Source organism: Monodon monoceros, unplaced genomic scaffold, assembly GCF_005190385.1.
Source record: "Monodon monoceros isolate NGI ecotype Baffin Bay Population unplaced genomic scaffold, NGI_Narwhal_1 Super_Scaffold_20, whole genome shotgun sequence".
Taxonomy (NCBI): domain Eukaryota; kingdom Metazoa; phylum Chordata; class Mammalia; order Artiodactyla; family Monodontidae; genus Monodon; species Monodon monoceros.
The window spans coordinates 45178612-45194273 of NW_021703777.1; the positions used below are offsets into that span (position 1 = coordinate 45178612).

At 41.4% G+C, this 15662-nt stretch overlaps 1 long non-coding RNA gene across 1 annotated transcript in view; it reads right to left on the reverse strand.

The window, feature by feature from the left end:
• Window positions 1–1420: 1420 nt before the first annotated feature.
• Window positions 1421–15662, reverse strand: part of LOC114902974 — a 16952-nt gene continuing 2710 nt past the window's right edge. Inside the window, exon 3 of the long non-coding RNA XR_003795629.1 lies at window positions 1421–1833. This is a non-coding gene — a long non-coding RNA (uncharacterized LOC114902974). The remainder of the gene's footprint in view (window positions 1834–15662) is intronic.

Sequence of the window (15662 nt, forward strand, 5' to 3'; positions counted from 1 at the left end):
CTAATTCTCAGATAATTCCTTTCTCCCTGTAGCCAGTTATTGTGGTATCAGTTATTATTTCTTTTTGTGAGCCTAGAAAATTTATGTAGTTGAAGTCCCTTCAACCATTAGATATTGCCACTGAATTAGAATAGAATCATACATACATCCCTGTATATTTGAACAGCAGTATCACTTCTATATTTTCATGTTTTGTCTCAACCTATTCGCTGTCCATCATTCTACCATCCTCAATTTCCACTAGCTGAATAACTCTCTAGTGCATGGGGTTACTCTGTACCCTCATCTCTCTTCTTGTAGACTTGTTCCTTTTGAATGAGGTAAAACTTTCTTTACTTATTTCAACCTGAGTTCCTTGCTTCTTCATCTATCAATATCTGTTGGGCTTGGAAGAAAAATGTAAATACTCTTTCCAAAAGAAGGGGTAAAGGCAGCTGGACAGGCAAGAGCAACAGTGGGTATATCAGGATGCTACTTGTATTCAAATACGTGTATGAAAGGAGGATATAAGTTCATGTCTGTAGACTTCTTCAAATGATAACAGACAAGGCATTAGGTAAATATGTTTCAATGTTTAAGCATAAGTTAGGGGTCCAGGTAAGGCTCAGAGGGAAATGATCCTTAATACTAAGCAAAATTCTTCTGTTAAGAGAGGAGGCCCATTATGGGTAGACAGTGACCCTCCAGCAAATTCTAAAGTGGAGTTTGGGGTGCAAGATGTTTATTAGAGATGTAGAAATGGGATGAAGCCAGATTGGGCACAAGGGGAATCTGAACCGTAATATAGACCCAAAAAAGCCTCAGCCAACACAGTGGGAAGTTCTGGAGCAACAGAGTTGTACCCCTTCGGGCAGAGATGACAGGTCCTATTTTATAGTACAGGGAACTATATTCAATATCCTGTAATAAACCATAATGGAAAAGAATATTTAAAAGAATATATATGTATAACTGAATCACTTTGCTGTATACCAGAAATTAATGTAACATTGTAAATCAGCTATACTTCAATAAGAAATAAATAAATAAAATCTTTGCCTTATTTATTTATTTTTGGCTGCATTGGGTTTTCGTTGCTGCGTGTGGGCTTTCTCTAGTTGTGGTGGGCGGGCTTCTTATTGCGGTGGCTTCTGTTGTTGCAGAGCACAGGCTCTAGATGTGCGGGCTCAGTAGTTGTGGCTCGTGGGCTGTAGAGCTCAGGCTCAGTAGTTGTGGCTCACGGGCTTAGCTGCTTTGCAGCATGTAGGATCTTCCCAGACCAGGGCTCAAACCCGTGTCCCCTGCATTGGCAGGCGGATTCTTAACCACTGCGCCACCAGGAAAGTCCCTGATTCACTTTGTTATACAGCAGAAACTAACACAACAATGTAAAGCAATTATACTCCAATAAAGATGTTAAAAAAAAAACTTTGCCATTTTTATAGTAAAGAATAACAGTTTTTTTAAGTTAAATTTATATCACAATTAGTGATTGAATTTTTAAAATATTTTTACTAGCCATTTTTTTCTTTCTTTATAAATTTCCTACTTATATCATTTGCCTATTATTTCCATAAGGAGTGTTTAACTTTTTTTCTTGAGCTAGTTTAACATTTTTTCTAACTTTTAAGTGTAAAAGATATCAACCCTTATTATAGATAAATAAGATTCTCTTTCTGGCTGCAAAATACTCCATCATATGAGCACATCAAAATTTATGTAATACTCCCTGGTTATTGAATATTAGGTTGTTTTCATTTTTTTTCTCTCTCTCTTCTCTCTGTTTCCTTCCTCCTTACCTCCTTTCTTTATTTTCTTCCTGCTTTCCTCTGTTCCTTTCATTCTTCCTTCCTGCTGTACAAAGCACAATAAACATTTTTGCATACCTGTATCTAAATTTCTATTATTTCCTTAAGAAATGTTCCTGAAAGTGAAATTACTGAATCTATAAGGGTGAATATTTTAAAACTCTTGATACATAGAGTTATTTTTCAGAAAGAACCAACAAATTTATATTCCCACTACCAATATATTGGGATACCCAAGTCACCATACATTCATAAAAAAAATAATTACTTAAAAATAGAACTACCGTGTGATCCAGCAATTCCACTCCTGGGTAAGTGTCCAAAGGAAATGAAAACAGGATGTCAAAGAAATATATGCACTCCCATGTTTATTGCAGCACTATTCACAGTAGGCAAGGTATGGAAACAACTTAAGTGTCCATCAATAGATGAATGGAATATTATGCAGCGATGAGAAAGAAGGAAATCTTGCCATTTGCAACAACATGGATGGACCTTAATGGCACTATGCTAAGTAAGATAAGTCAAACAGAAAAAGACAAACACTATATGATATCATTTATATGTAGAACCAAAAATAAACTGAAGTTGTAAAAACAGAGAGTAGAATGGTAGTTACCAGGGACTGGGTGTGAGGGAATTGAGGAGACGTTTAAGGGTACAAACTTGCAACCAGTAGATAAATAAGTCCTGGAGATCTAATGCACAGCATATTGATTGTAGACAACAATACTGTATTATAAAAATCAAAGTTGCAGGACTTCCCTGGTGGTCCAGTGGTTAAGACTTTGTGCTTCCACTGCAGGGGGCATGAGCTCAATCCCTGGTGGGATAACTAAGATCCCACGTGCCACGCAGCACGGCCAAAAAAAAAAAAAGGTGCTGAGAGACTAGACCTTAAACATTCCCACCACAAAAAAGAACTGTTAGGGTTTCCCTGGTGGCACAGTGATTGAGAGTCCGCCTGCCGATGCAGGGGACACGGGTTCGTGCCCCAGTCCGGGAAGATCCCACGTGCCACGGAGCGGCTGGGCCCGTGAGCCGTGGCCGCTGAGCCTGCGCGTCCGGAGCCTGTGCTCCGCAACCGGAGAGGCCACAACAGTGAGAGGCCCGCGTACCGCAAAAAAAAAAAAAAAAGAACTGATAATTATGTAATGTGATAGAGGTGCCAGCTAATGCTATCATAGTAATCATACTGCAATATATACATGTATCAAACCAACACATTGTACACCTTAAACTTACACAATGTTATACATCAATTATATCTCAATAAAAATAACTTTTAAAACATAAAAGAAAAAATATTCCCTTCACATATACCCGACACTGCCCAAGGGAAGCCTTTTTGGTCTTGGAGCGAGCCCAGAGGGTTCAAGCCTGTGCAGATAAATACAGAAGTCCTAGAGAGGTCTTTTCAGCTAGCCTGTGCAACTAAGAATTGGTAGTATTGACATACCTACAGCTGCTTGCTACAACATTCATTCTACTCCATTTTATCATTTTTTAGAACTTCCACATAAGCTGTGTCCTTATCCATGGAATTTCTTACAAGCCAAGAATGCATTTTAAATTGAACAGAGACATTAACAGGAAACTACGCATAGGTGTTAAATACATTTGCCTAGGAAAGACATAGACTAAGAAATGATTAAAGGATTCATTCCTGGCATGAAGGAAATACAAAGTATCTGGCGTTCTTCTGTAGAATTGTAATGTGAGATAAAGTCAAATAAATGACTTTTTCATGATTAAACACTTGTGGAATCATTGAATAGTAGTCAAAATATATATATTTTTAATTTACTTTATTAATTTACAAAGTTGTGTTAGTTTCTGATGTATAGCAAAGTGATTCAGTTATATATATATATTTTTGTTTTGTTTTGTTTTGTTTTGCGGTACGCGGGCCTCTTACTGCTGTGGCCTCTCCCGTTGAGGGGCACAGGCTCCGGACGCGCAGGCTCAGCGGCCATGGCTCACGGGCGCAGCCGCTCCACGGCATGTGGGATCTTCCCGGACCGGGGCACGAACCCGTGTCCCCTGCATTGGCAGGCGGACTCTCAACCACTGCGCCACCAGGGAAGCCCTATATTTTTTCATATTCTTTTCCATCATGGTTTATCACAGGATATTGAATACAGTTCCCTGTGCTGTACAGTAGGACCTTGTTGTTTATCCATTCTATATATAATAGTTTGCAACTGCTAATTCCAGACTTCCAGTCCATCCCTCCCCGACCCTCAAAAGATTTATATTTATGTACCAGCTATTTCCTATATTGTTAATACTCTTCTACTTATTTCTTCAAGGTAATAGTGCTTAATTTATGACATTTCATATAGAAGTAGGAATATGACTTCAGTATAGAAACAATGAAAAGGAGAAATGAAAAATGGAAGAGAAAAAAAATTCCTTAGCAAATATTTTCTATACCCAATTTTTAATCATATCTAAATTTTCCCCACTTACAAAATTTTCTGTGCATTTTAGATACCTCATAAAATTATGTAAATATACTTTAGCAGGCTGTAAAATCACTTAACTATAGAAACACAATCTAAACATTTCCTAGAACCATGAAATTCTGTCTCAATTGTTAGATATAATAATCATTACTATTTGTTAGGGCCTAACTATTGGATCTAGTAGTTGCTTTCCACACGCTCTCAATTAACTGGCACAGCAATTGCGAAGTGAGATTTACCAAAAGCAAAACCTGAGATAAGAAATTGTGTGCAAGTAGGTTATTTGGGAGGTGATCCCAGGAAGCACAAAGGAGATAGTGGAGAAAATGAGACAGGCAGGAGAGAAAAACCAATACAGGGTTTGTCAATGAGCTGCTCACCACTGTGGGGAATGGGGACTTGATCCAGCTGGGGACCCACTGAAGAGCCATGTTACTGTGCCTCTGAGTTCTTCCACTGCGAGCCAGGAAGACTGTCTCTCACTGGTGGAGGGTTGCATTTGGGGACATCAAATCCCTGGTGCTTCTGGGCTGTGCAAGTCGCTGTGCACCAGAGGAAGCGCAGGGGCAGGGAAGGAGCTGGAAGTAGGCAGAGGTGGGCAGCTGACCGGGCTGCGCGCTGCCCCTGCAGCTGCCCTGGGCTGAGGGGCTCTGGGGCATGGCATTGCCAGTGTCTGCTGTAGTATTACTAACCTGGTTTTAAAGTCGAATAAACTGGGATTCAGAAAGCTTACTTGCCCTAAGTTCCATTGCAAGTGAGTGGCAGAACTGGAGATCCATTTAGTGTGACTATAATCCCAGGCTCTTTACTCTTCCTAAAACATGTTAATGTTGTATGCACACCCTAATGATTATGGAATTAATCACAGAAATTTGGAGCTAGGAAGTATATTATACATTTTTTTAAAGGTTGTTTTTATTTTTATTTATTTATTTATTTATTGGCTGCTTTGGGTCTCTGTTACTGCGCGTGGGCTTTCTCTAGTTGTGGTGAGCGGGGGCTACCCTTCATTGCGGTGCGTGGGCTTCTCACTGTGGTGGCCTCTCCTGTTGCGGAGCACAGGCTCTAGGCACGCAGGCTTCAGTAGTTGTGGCACGTGGGCTCAGTAATTGTGGCGCACGGGCTTAGTTGCTCTGCGGCATGTGGGATCTTCCTGGATCAGGGCTTGAACCCGTGTCCCCTGCAGTGGCAGGCGGACTCCCAACCACTACGCCACCAGGGAAGCCCTATTATACATTTTTGAGTCGGTTCCCCAGGATGAGGAATCAGGAGTCAGGAAGCCTATATTAACTTGTAAGTCTGAAATCATAGAGCTGGATGGTTTCAGCGTAGGACCAGCACTGCAGACGGCCACACGCTGCTCCTTCCACTACAGTGCACGGCCCGCTTTGTAAATATATTTAACTCATTACTAAAATTAAAAGATACATATTTATTTTTATTACAAATCTAATATACATTTTAAAGGTAAAATTACAGAATGGCCTCATTTCTTCTTAGTATCATGAGCCTTCTGTCTAATGGAATCTTAAAGATTGTTCCATATTTATTTCTCTTCTTGCTGCCTAATACTTTCTCCTAGGAAGTCATCTCCTAAATAAAAGTGTTATAACTGAAGTTAAATCAGCAGCTAAAAATAAATGAACTACTTGTTTTAGTCTCTAGGAGCCACTTTGGATGAACTAAAGTGTTATTCATTTAGCAAACTAAAACTCGCCTGCATAATTTTACTCATGTTCACCATTTCCTCAGGTGCTATGAACAGGGGCTCCTGTAGTTTTAAAATATGAGGAAAGTAATATAAGATGTTTTCTCTAGTGCAAAAGGCAATCTATAAAGACCCATCATAAGACTGTAATGGCAGTCATTTAAAATGAGAAAAAAAGTCATTATACCATTTTTATCATGATTCGATGAACTAATTCAAGGAAGCACAGTAAATATTCTCATTTAAAATTACACTAAAATTAGACACATTGCTTGTGTCTAGGGGAAAACAAATCTTTTATCAAAATTTTAACTTGCAAATTAATGCCATATGCAGGAATTACGATTTAGTACGATCAAAGTCACACATCTGATAACGGTATGAGTCCTCACAAGGAAGACCCTATGTCCACACACAGACTAGTTATTTTCTTTATTATTTTTGCAGTTGTTTAAAAAAATCCTCATATTATTTATATTCATTTTATAAATATTTAGTTTATATTATGCCAGATGAATTGCTTTGAAGTTTTGTCCTTCTTTTCCCCTACTCATTGCCACAAAGAGTAGGATGTAACATCCTTTATTCCCAACTTATTGGAGTGATGTAATTTTTTTTCATAGTGGACTTTTTCTTGTCCCTGTATAATCTTGAGTATTTCTGCCTTTGTATATGTGAATTTCCGAGAATGTCCTTCTTCCCATCTGGGGGAAGAGGGAACAAAAGAAGGAGACCAAAGAGGAGAGGATGGTGCAGAGCGAGTATGGAAATAATCAACCTTTCCCAAAGAATCAGTGTAATAAAAATACTTATTGAAAGAAATAGAATGTGTTGCATTCATACATATTTGGATAGCAGCAGCTGGTTTGTTTCAAGATCCAGGGAGATTTTTTCCCTGATGGAAATATATATAATCATATGGCTAAAAGAGAGCCTCCAATTTCATCCTTTCACTTTCAGACAGACCTATCCCTAAGTAATTTTGGGTAGACAGGCTTCATTATCTTTGAAAAGGTTGATAAGAAGAGAAAGTGTCTTTTGAAAAGTACCCTTAGTAAACATTTGTATTGTAAAGTACAATTCAACTCTAAAAATGTCAATACTTTTATCTCTCACTTGCAGTGCCTCGAAGTAGCGCAGTTGCTACTTTCTATCTGTATTCAAGATTTGGTACTAAGTACTGTTCTGTAGTGTCCTCAGACTTCTTAGATAATGGCCCCCTTAGCAAATGCTACCTTCCCCAGAGCTCTCCAGCAAATCTTCAACACCAAATGGGTGTCCAACAATTCCTTTCAAGTCTGACATTTTGCAGAGCCCACAGATTAAGGGCTCAGTCCCAAAAGACTGCCCCCACTTCAGACGCCAGCTACAAATTCAGGGGGCCATCTGCACTTCTGATGGACCAGCCTGACTACTAATTGAGGGTTTCTATGACCCCTCTGCAGGTTTCATAATTCGATAGAATGACTCACAGAACTCAGGAAAGCACTGTACTTAGAATTACTGTTTTATTATAAAGGATACAGCCAAATGGAAGAGATACATAAGGCAAAGTCTGCAATGGGGGCGGCTTGGGAGCTTGTGCCAGCCTCCTGGTACATTGATATACTTACCAATCAGGAAACACTCTGAACCTCCTTAGAGTTTCTATCAAGGTTTCATTATATAGGCATGATTGATTAAATCATTGGTCATGATTGGACTCAATCTCCCCATGCCATTAGCAGTCACTCCCCATTCTCCCCTCCCACAAGCCACCAGTAATCTACTTTCTGTCTCTATGGATTTGCCCACACTGCACATAACATATAAATGGAATCATACAATACATGGTTATTTGTGATTGGCTTCTTTTACCTAACACAATATTCTCGAGTTTCATCCATGTTGTAGCATGGAGAGAAGCCACCGCAGTGAGAAGCCCGCACACCACACAACGAAGAGTAGCCCCCCAGCTCGCTGCAACTAGAGAAAGCCCGCGCGTAGCAATGAAGAGCCAACGCAGCCAAAAATAAATAAATAAAATTAATAAAAAAAAAATCTGGACTCAAGTCTACTTGGACTTGTATTCCTAAAAAAAAAAAAAAAACACTTTTATCTCTTTTTTTAAAAATAATGACTATTTTTTTTAATAAATTTATTTATGCATATTTTATTTTTGGCTGCCTTGGGTCTTCCTCGCTGTGTGTGGGCTTTCTCTAGTTGTGGCGAGCAGGGGCTACTCTTCGTTGCAGGGTGCGGGCTTCTCATTGTGGTTGCTTCTTTTTGTTGCGGAGCATGGGCTTTAGGCACACGGGCTTCAGTGGCTGCAGCGCAGGCTCAGTAACTGTGCTCTAGGGCTCCAGAGCACAGGCTCGGTAGTTGTGGTGCACAGGCTTAGTTGCTCCGCGGCATGTGGGATCTTCCGGACCGGGGCTCAAACCCGTGTCCCCTGCATTGGCAGGTGGATTCTTAACCACTGCGCCACCAGGGAAGTCCCTAGATATTGTTTTAAGTCTAATGTTGCTAAGGCTCATATTAGGTGTAGCCCCACTCCCTTAGGCTTATGGCATTATTTCCTTGGTTTAAAGTTTAGTATTCTCTTTAGTTCATAGTTTCCTTGTGAGAATTTTTTAAAATTACTTTCCTTCTTGGTTAAGATTAATTTGAAACTAGATACTGATAAATATAATCTGTAAATCCACTCAACAGGCATACAAATAGCAAAAAAGTTACAGTATATCCTGAAGGCAAATAGCAAGGATGCCACTGTCAACCTCTTCTAGTTGTAGAATCTTCCTTAGGGTATTTCTCTCACTGCCTGTGACATGAGTCGCCCACGTAAGAACAGCTATGTCCATCTGTATATGCGTAGGGCACCTCCCTCACTAGTATATGAATGCAATGAGTACAGTACCAGACACATAGTAGGCATTCAATACACATGTGTTAAGTGAATAAATAAGGAAGAAAAGTAAATCTTTGTAGGTAGATCTCGAAGATCTTGATCTTGTACGCAATGAAGAACGATTGCAGAGTTGTTTTGGAGCTTTGTTTGTTTATTGTTTTAACACGAAAGTGAATGATCAGATCTGGTTTTTAGGCTTATAAAATGAGCAGCAGAGTGGAGGATGGACTGGAGTTGGAGAGGGGAAACTAGAGGTGAGGAGACTGGTCAGGGGGCTAGCGCAATAGTCCAGGTGAAAGATGCAAGAGCCTCGGACTTCCCTCGTGGCGCAGTGGTTGGGAGTCCGCCTGCCAGTGAAGGGGACACGGGTTCGAGCCCTGGTCCGGGAAGATCCCGCATGCCGCGGAGCAACTAAGCCCGGGTACCACAGCTACTGAGCTTGCGCTCTAGAGCCCGTGAACCACGGCTGCTGAGCCCGTGTGCCGCAACCGCTGAGGTCCGCGCACCTGGAGCCCACGCTCGGCGATGGGAGGGGCCCCCGCGGTGGGAGGCCCACACATCGCAGCGAGGGGTGGCCCCTGCTTGCTGCAGTTGGAGGGAGCCTGCGCCCAGCGACGAGGGCCCAATGCAGCCAAAGAATAAATAAATAAATAAATTTATGTAAAAAAAAAAAAAAAAATCCGCCTGCCAATACAGGGGACACGGGTTCATGCCCTGGTCTGGGAAGATCCCACATACCACAGAGCAACTAAGCCCGTGCACCACAACTACTGAGCCTGCGCTCTAGAGGCCATGAGCCACAACTACTGAGCCCGCATGCCACAACTACTGAAACCCATGCACTTAGAGCCCATGCTCTGCAACAAGAGAAGCCAACGCAATGAGAAGCCCACACAGCACAGCAAACAGTAGGTCCCGCTCGCCACAACTAGACAAAGCAGCAACAAAGACCCAACACAGCCAAAAATAAATTTTAAATTAATTAATTAAAGAAAAAAGAAAGATGCAAGAGCCTGAACTATGGCAGAGACCAGGCGAATGGATATGAGATAAAGTTCATGAGATGGAGTTGACAGCACTTGATGACTAATTGGCAGTGGGGGTGAGGAAAGTGGGATTAATTCAAGTTGTCTAGTTTGGATGCCTTTGAGCTCAGTAAAACAGGAAGAGTGGCTTTGGTGGGAAGAATGACGAAGGCTGGTCTGGACATGCTGAATTTGAGCCTAGAGAGACCCAGCAAGAATCAGGCAATGTGAGACTAGAGCTCAGGAGGAAGGCCCAGGGGGTGGAGGGGGAGGGATGTACTTGGAGATGATAATTAAAACAATATTTGATGACGTTTCTCCCAAGGGGAGGATATATTTGAAAGATGGGCCCATCCTATCACTACTCACCTTTAAAACTGTTGGCCACCTATGATCTACAAGATAAACTCCAAATGTCTTTTTTTTTTTTTTTTTTTTGGCTGCGCCGTGCCGCTTGTGGGATCTTAGTTCCCCAACCAGGTATTGAACCCAGGCCACAGCAGTGGAAGTGCCAAGTCCTAACCATTGGACCACCAGGGAAGTCCCCAAATCCAAATACCTTAATCTGATATTCAAAACCCTGCCCAGACTAGTACAAGCCTATCTCTTGCTCAGTCGTTTATTCAACCCACCAGCCTTCACACAGAGCCTGGAAATGCCATGGTATATGTTGGGGACAGAGAGATAAGAAGTCTTGGCTGTTGCCCTGGGGGGAGGTCTACTGCGGAAGAGAGACAACAAAACGGACCATTAGCTTTTGATAAAATCAAGATAGTAATGGGGACAATCTCATAGGGTTGTAGCAGGCATTAAGTGAGTTCGTACACATAAAGCCCTTAAAACAGTGCTGAATATGCACTAGGTATTATTATTATAGGAGAGGCATGTACTGGGGCTGGGGGTGTGGCTCCCTTGACTGGGCAACCACTGAGTTGAATCTTGAAGAGCATTTAATTTAGCCAGGATAAACGGAGAAGGGGTGGGGCTGGGGAGACATTCCTGAACTTCCTCCTATTCCCTTGTATGGTGAGATGAATAGTGGCCACCCAAAATATACGTCCATGTCCAACTCTCTGGAACCTGCGAATGTTACTTTATTTGTAAAAAGGTAAAGATCTGCAAATGTAATTAAATTAAGGTTCTTATGATCAGATCATCCTGGATTATCTGAGTGGGCCCTAAATCCCATGACAAATATCCTTGTGAGAGACAGAAGAGGAGAAGCACACAGAAGAGGAGAAGGCCATGTGAAGATGGAGCCAGAGATGGGAGTGATGTGGCCATAAGCCAAGGAAGTTAAGGAATGTAGACAGTTATCAGGGGCTGGAAGAGGGAAAGAAGGATTCTCTCCTAGAGTCTCCAGAGGGAGTCTGGCCTGCCAGCACCTTGGTTTCCAAGGTCTCGCCCCCTGAACTGCAAGAGAATAAATCTCTGTTATATTACTGCTTCCACCTCCACCTCCCAGTTTGTGATAATGCGTTACAGCAGCCCCAGGAAACGAATACACCTTGTTATTCCGAGCTAATTCCTTGCTAGTGGTGAAGAGGACACAGGCCTAGCTCTCACGGAACCTGTGTTCTTGTTGAGGGGACCACATAAAAATGAACAAATACAAAATTTATTTTTAATAGTGGAGTGTTAGGTGCTGTGAAAGTAGAGCACCAGAATTGCATATCCAATCGTCCACTTGCCATCTCTACTTAAATACCTAATGGGCATCTCAAACTTAACTTTCCCCAAATAGAAGTGCCTAGAGGTGCCTCGCAGTGGAAGCTGATTCATCCACACTGTCAGGAAAGGCCTCTGCGAGGAGGTGACACACGCAGGAATGCTGAGGGTGAGCTAAGGCAGTGACTGAACGAGGGCGGTTCAGAGCAAAGTGCTCGTTTTTTGGTTTTGTTTTGTTTTAGGAAGGAAATCAGCCCTTGAGAATGAAGAGAGGAAGAGGATGAAGATACAAGGGGGAGGGGTAACAGAAGGAGTAAGGGTCCCGAGGAGGCAGAAGAGATGTGAGCCTAAGGGATCAGGGTCCTCGAAGGGAAAAGCAGGAAGAGAGCGGGGGCTAAACGATGCTGACTCAAAACTCAAACTGTCAGAGTTTGAATCCTGGCTCTGCCACTTATTGGTTACAATATAATAGGAAATCACATTATTTGGATCTTGATATCCTCCACTATAAAATAAGGATACTAATAGCTCCTACCGCATAGGAATTTGTTCGGAGAATTAAATATATTAATATGTGTGAAGTACTTGGTTCCATGTCTGGCACAGAGCATGCAATCAATGTCATTATTACTATAGAGATCATGAGAAGGGACATCAAGTCTGGAATCAGAATGTGAGTACTGGAAGCAACTTCAGAATCATCTGATCTAATTCCTTCACTGTACAAATGAAGAAACTGAGACCCCGAGAGTTTGTATATTGGCCAATTTAAAGAGATAGTTACAGGCAGAGTCAAGACTAGAGCAACTGGTTGAAAGTCTGTGCTTTTTCTAGGTGAGCATCACAGATAGACTTGGGAATCCTAAGAATACAGGTGGTAATTGAATCTGGGAAAATAGACAACATCACTCAGGTAGAACAGAGAACGAGTAGAGAACATGGAAAGAAGAAATGGAAAGAAGAGTTAGCAAGGGAGAGTCGGAGTTGGATCAGGGAGGTAAGAGAAGAGCCAGAAAAGACCAATGGTTATAGAAGCCAAGACAGAGATTTCAAAGGGAGAAAATGGTCAGCTGAGTCAAGTACTCCAGAGAGTTGAGGAAAGATTATGACTCTGGTGCAAAATGCTAGATTTGAGGTCAGCTTGATTTGAGCACTAGTTCCACAAGACACTAAGCTCTGAAACTTGGTTTTCCTATATGTAAAATCTGCTGACTCCTTTAACAAATTTTAAACTTTTTTTTTTTTTTTTTTTTTGCGGTAAAAAAGTTTTTTTTTTTTTTTGTGCTCCATTGCAGAGCACAGGCGCCGGATGCGCAGGCTCAGTGGCCATGGCTCACGGGCCCAGCCGCTCTGCGGCACGCGGGATCCTCCCGGACCGGGAAATGAACTCGTGTCCCCTGCATCGCCAGGCGGACTCCCAACCACAGCACCACCAGCGAAGCCCCTAAACTTTTAAATCTTGTAAAGTTGGCAATGGAGGGAGACTTTTCCATTCGGGGAGGGGTCAGTGGACCTTACTCCGGACCCTGGAATTAACCTTACTCGCTGGGTGTCTCACACTAATGTCTGTTACAGCCACAAGCAGCAGACTGGCCTTAGGGGGACAAAACAGGATTTTATAGTTTCTCTCATTGCCATAGTATGACTGAGACAGGTCATAATATGTAAGCAAGATACTACTAAAGATTAGACCCCAAATGCTGAGGCTGATTAAGAATGTCTTTTTTTCTCTTTCTAGGTTCCCTCCCTAGATAAATTCATCTAATCCCATAACTTTCAAATACCATCTCAATGCCCAAGACTCTCAGATTTATATCTCCAGCTCTGACCTCACTCCTGAGCAATTGCCTATTCTAGATCATTACTTAGATGGCTAATGTTCATCCCAAACTTAACCTTTCCAAAAGGGAATGCTCATCTTCCTGCCCCCAATCTTGGTAAATTTATATTCAACCCACTAGCACATTCTCTAGTTTCTATCTCTAGAATATTTTCCAAATCTCAATACTCTACACCCAATACCTTGCTATTCCAAGCTACCACCATCTCTTGCTTCGCCCTCTGCAGTCGTCTCTGACTGGATTTTCTGTTTCTACTTTGGCATCCCCTATAATCTACCCTCAACACAGCAGCCAGATGTTCTGTTATACATAAATCACATGCAACTCTCTTGATTATAAACCTCCAATGGTTTCCCATCACGCTTAGACGAAAACCCAAACCCCATTAGGCCTTGCAGGACTGAGACCCTGCTCACTGTTTGGACTTCTTCTCACTCCACACTTTCGTCCTTCACTGTGCTCCAGCTTAGCCCCTGGTTTTCTTTCTGTTCCTCAAATACACCATACTCATTTATTTTATTTTCATTTTCTTTTTTTTTCAAACTTTAAAAAAATTGTATTAATTTATTTATTTGGCTGCATCGGTCTTAGTTGCAGCATTCTAACTCTTAGTTGGTGCATGTGGGATCTAGTACCCTGACCAGGGATCAAACCCAGGCCCCCTGCACTGGGAGCACAGAGTCTTAGCCACTGGATCACCAGGGAAGTCCCTCATTTTCTTTTAAAAATATATATAATTTTTATTTGTCAATTATACCTCAATAAAGCTGGGGGAAAATATTTCAGGCTTGGGCAACTTCTCCCAATTAAAAAAACAAAACAAAACAGAGTTTCTTTCCTTGTTAGGAATATACTTGATAATAAAGCATGAACAATTATAAACACATAATTTTTTCCTTTTTTGATAAGAATTTTGTGAAATAAGACAGAGAACAGACTTGTGGTTGCCAAGGGGGAGTGGGGTGAGGGAGGGATGGATTGGGAGTTTGGGATGAGCAGATGCAAACTATTGTATATAAAATGGATAAACAACAAGGTCCTACTGTATAGCACAGGGAACTATATTCAATATCCTGTGATAAACCATAATGGAAAAAAATATGAAAAAGAATATAAATACATATGTATGTATAACTGAATCACTTGGCTGTATGGTAGAAATTAACACATTGGAAATCAACTATACTTCAATAAAATAAATTTTAAAAAATTTTGGGAAATAAATGTATCACAATTCTTGTGTTTGTATGGCACAAATCTATAGCAGTTCTACAAACAACCAGCATATTTGTGTGTGAAGTAAAATGCTTTGAGCTCCAAGCTATCAATATTAAAGAGTAAATTTCAGGGCTTCCCTGATGGCGCAGTGGTTGAGAGTCCGCCTGCCGATGCAGGGGACACGGGTTCGTACCCCGGTCCGGGAAGATCCCACATGCCGCAGAGGCCCGTGTAATGCAAAAAAAAAAAAAAAAAAAAAAAAGAGTAAATTTCAACCATATGTTAAGAGAAGAAAATAAATTATCTTTTTATTCTCTCTAAAGAGAAGGGTGAAAATTTTGATGAGATGATCAAAGGGTATGCACTAAACAATATAGACAAAGTTGTCATAAAAGTTTATTAGGCAATTAATTTATAAACATATTATGCTAATTTATATGGGATTTGTGGCATTTCACTAGCTTTCTATAATATCACACTCATTTCTGACAAACATTAGCTATTCCCTCTGTCTGGAATGCTTTCCCACCCTGCTCCCCTCCCTTCCACCTTCACATGGCTTGTCTCCTCCTTAGCACTGAGGTCCCTATTGCCTGGTATCTTCTAAGAGAGAACTTCCCTGTCCATCCTGGCCAGAGTAGCTCTCCAGTCAGTATCATACCAGTTGGCTTTTGCATCTCATCACTTATCTGGTGATATTTTCTTGTTTATTTTTATGTTTATTGTCTCTTTTCCCTACTGGAGTATAAGTTTCCCCAAAGAGATTTTGTCTGTTTGCTTTACCATTGTGTTCCAGCCCCAGAAAAGCACATACATGGTAGGCCCTCAATAAATATTGATGAATAAATAAATGATTAAAGGCTCAGGACAGGAGAAGGGAAATAAATCCAGAGAGCCCCATATCATTCAATTATCTGGCTTGTAACTTAGCACCCTCAACCTCAGCTTGTAGCCCAGCACAAGAATGCTTTCCCCTTGCTACTTCAGAGCACCCTTGGGAGTACCCAGACTTGTGGAAATCCAAACCTGAGAGAGACAGAGAAGGAGGGGGAGGGGGAGG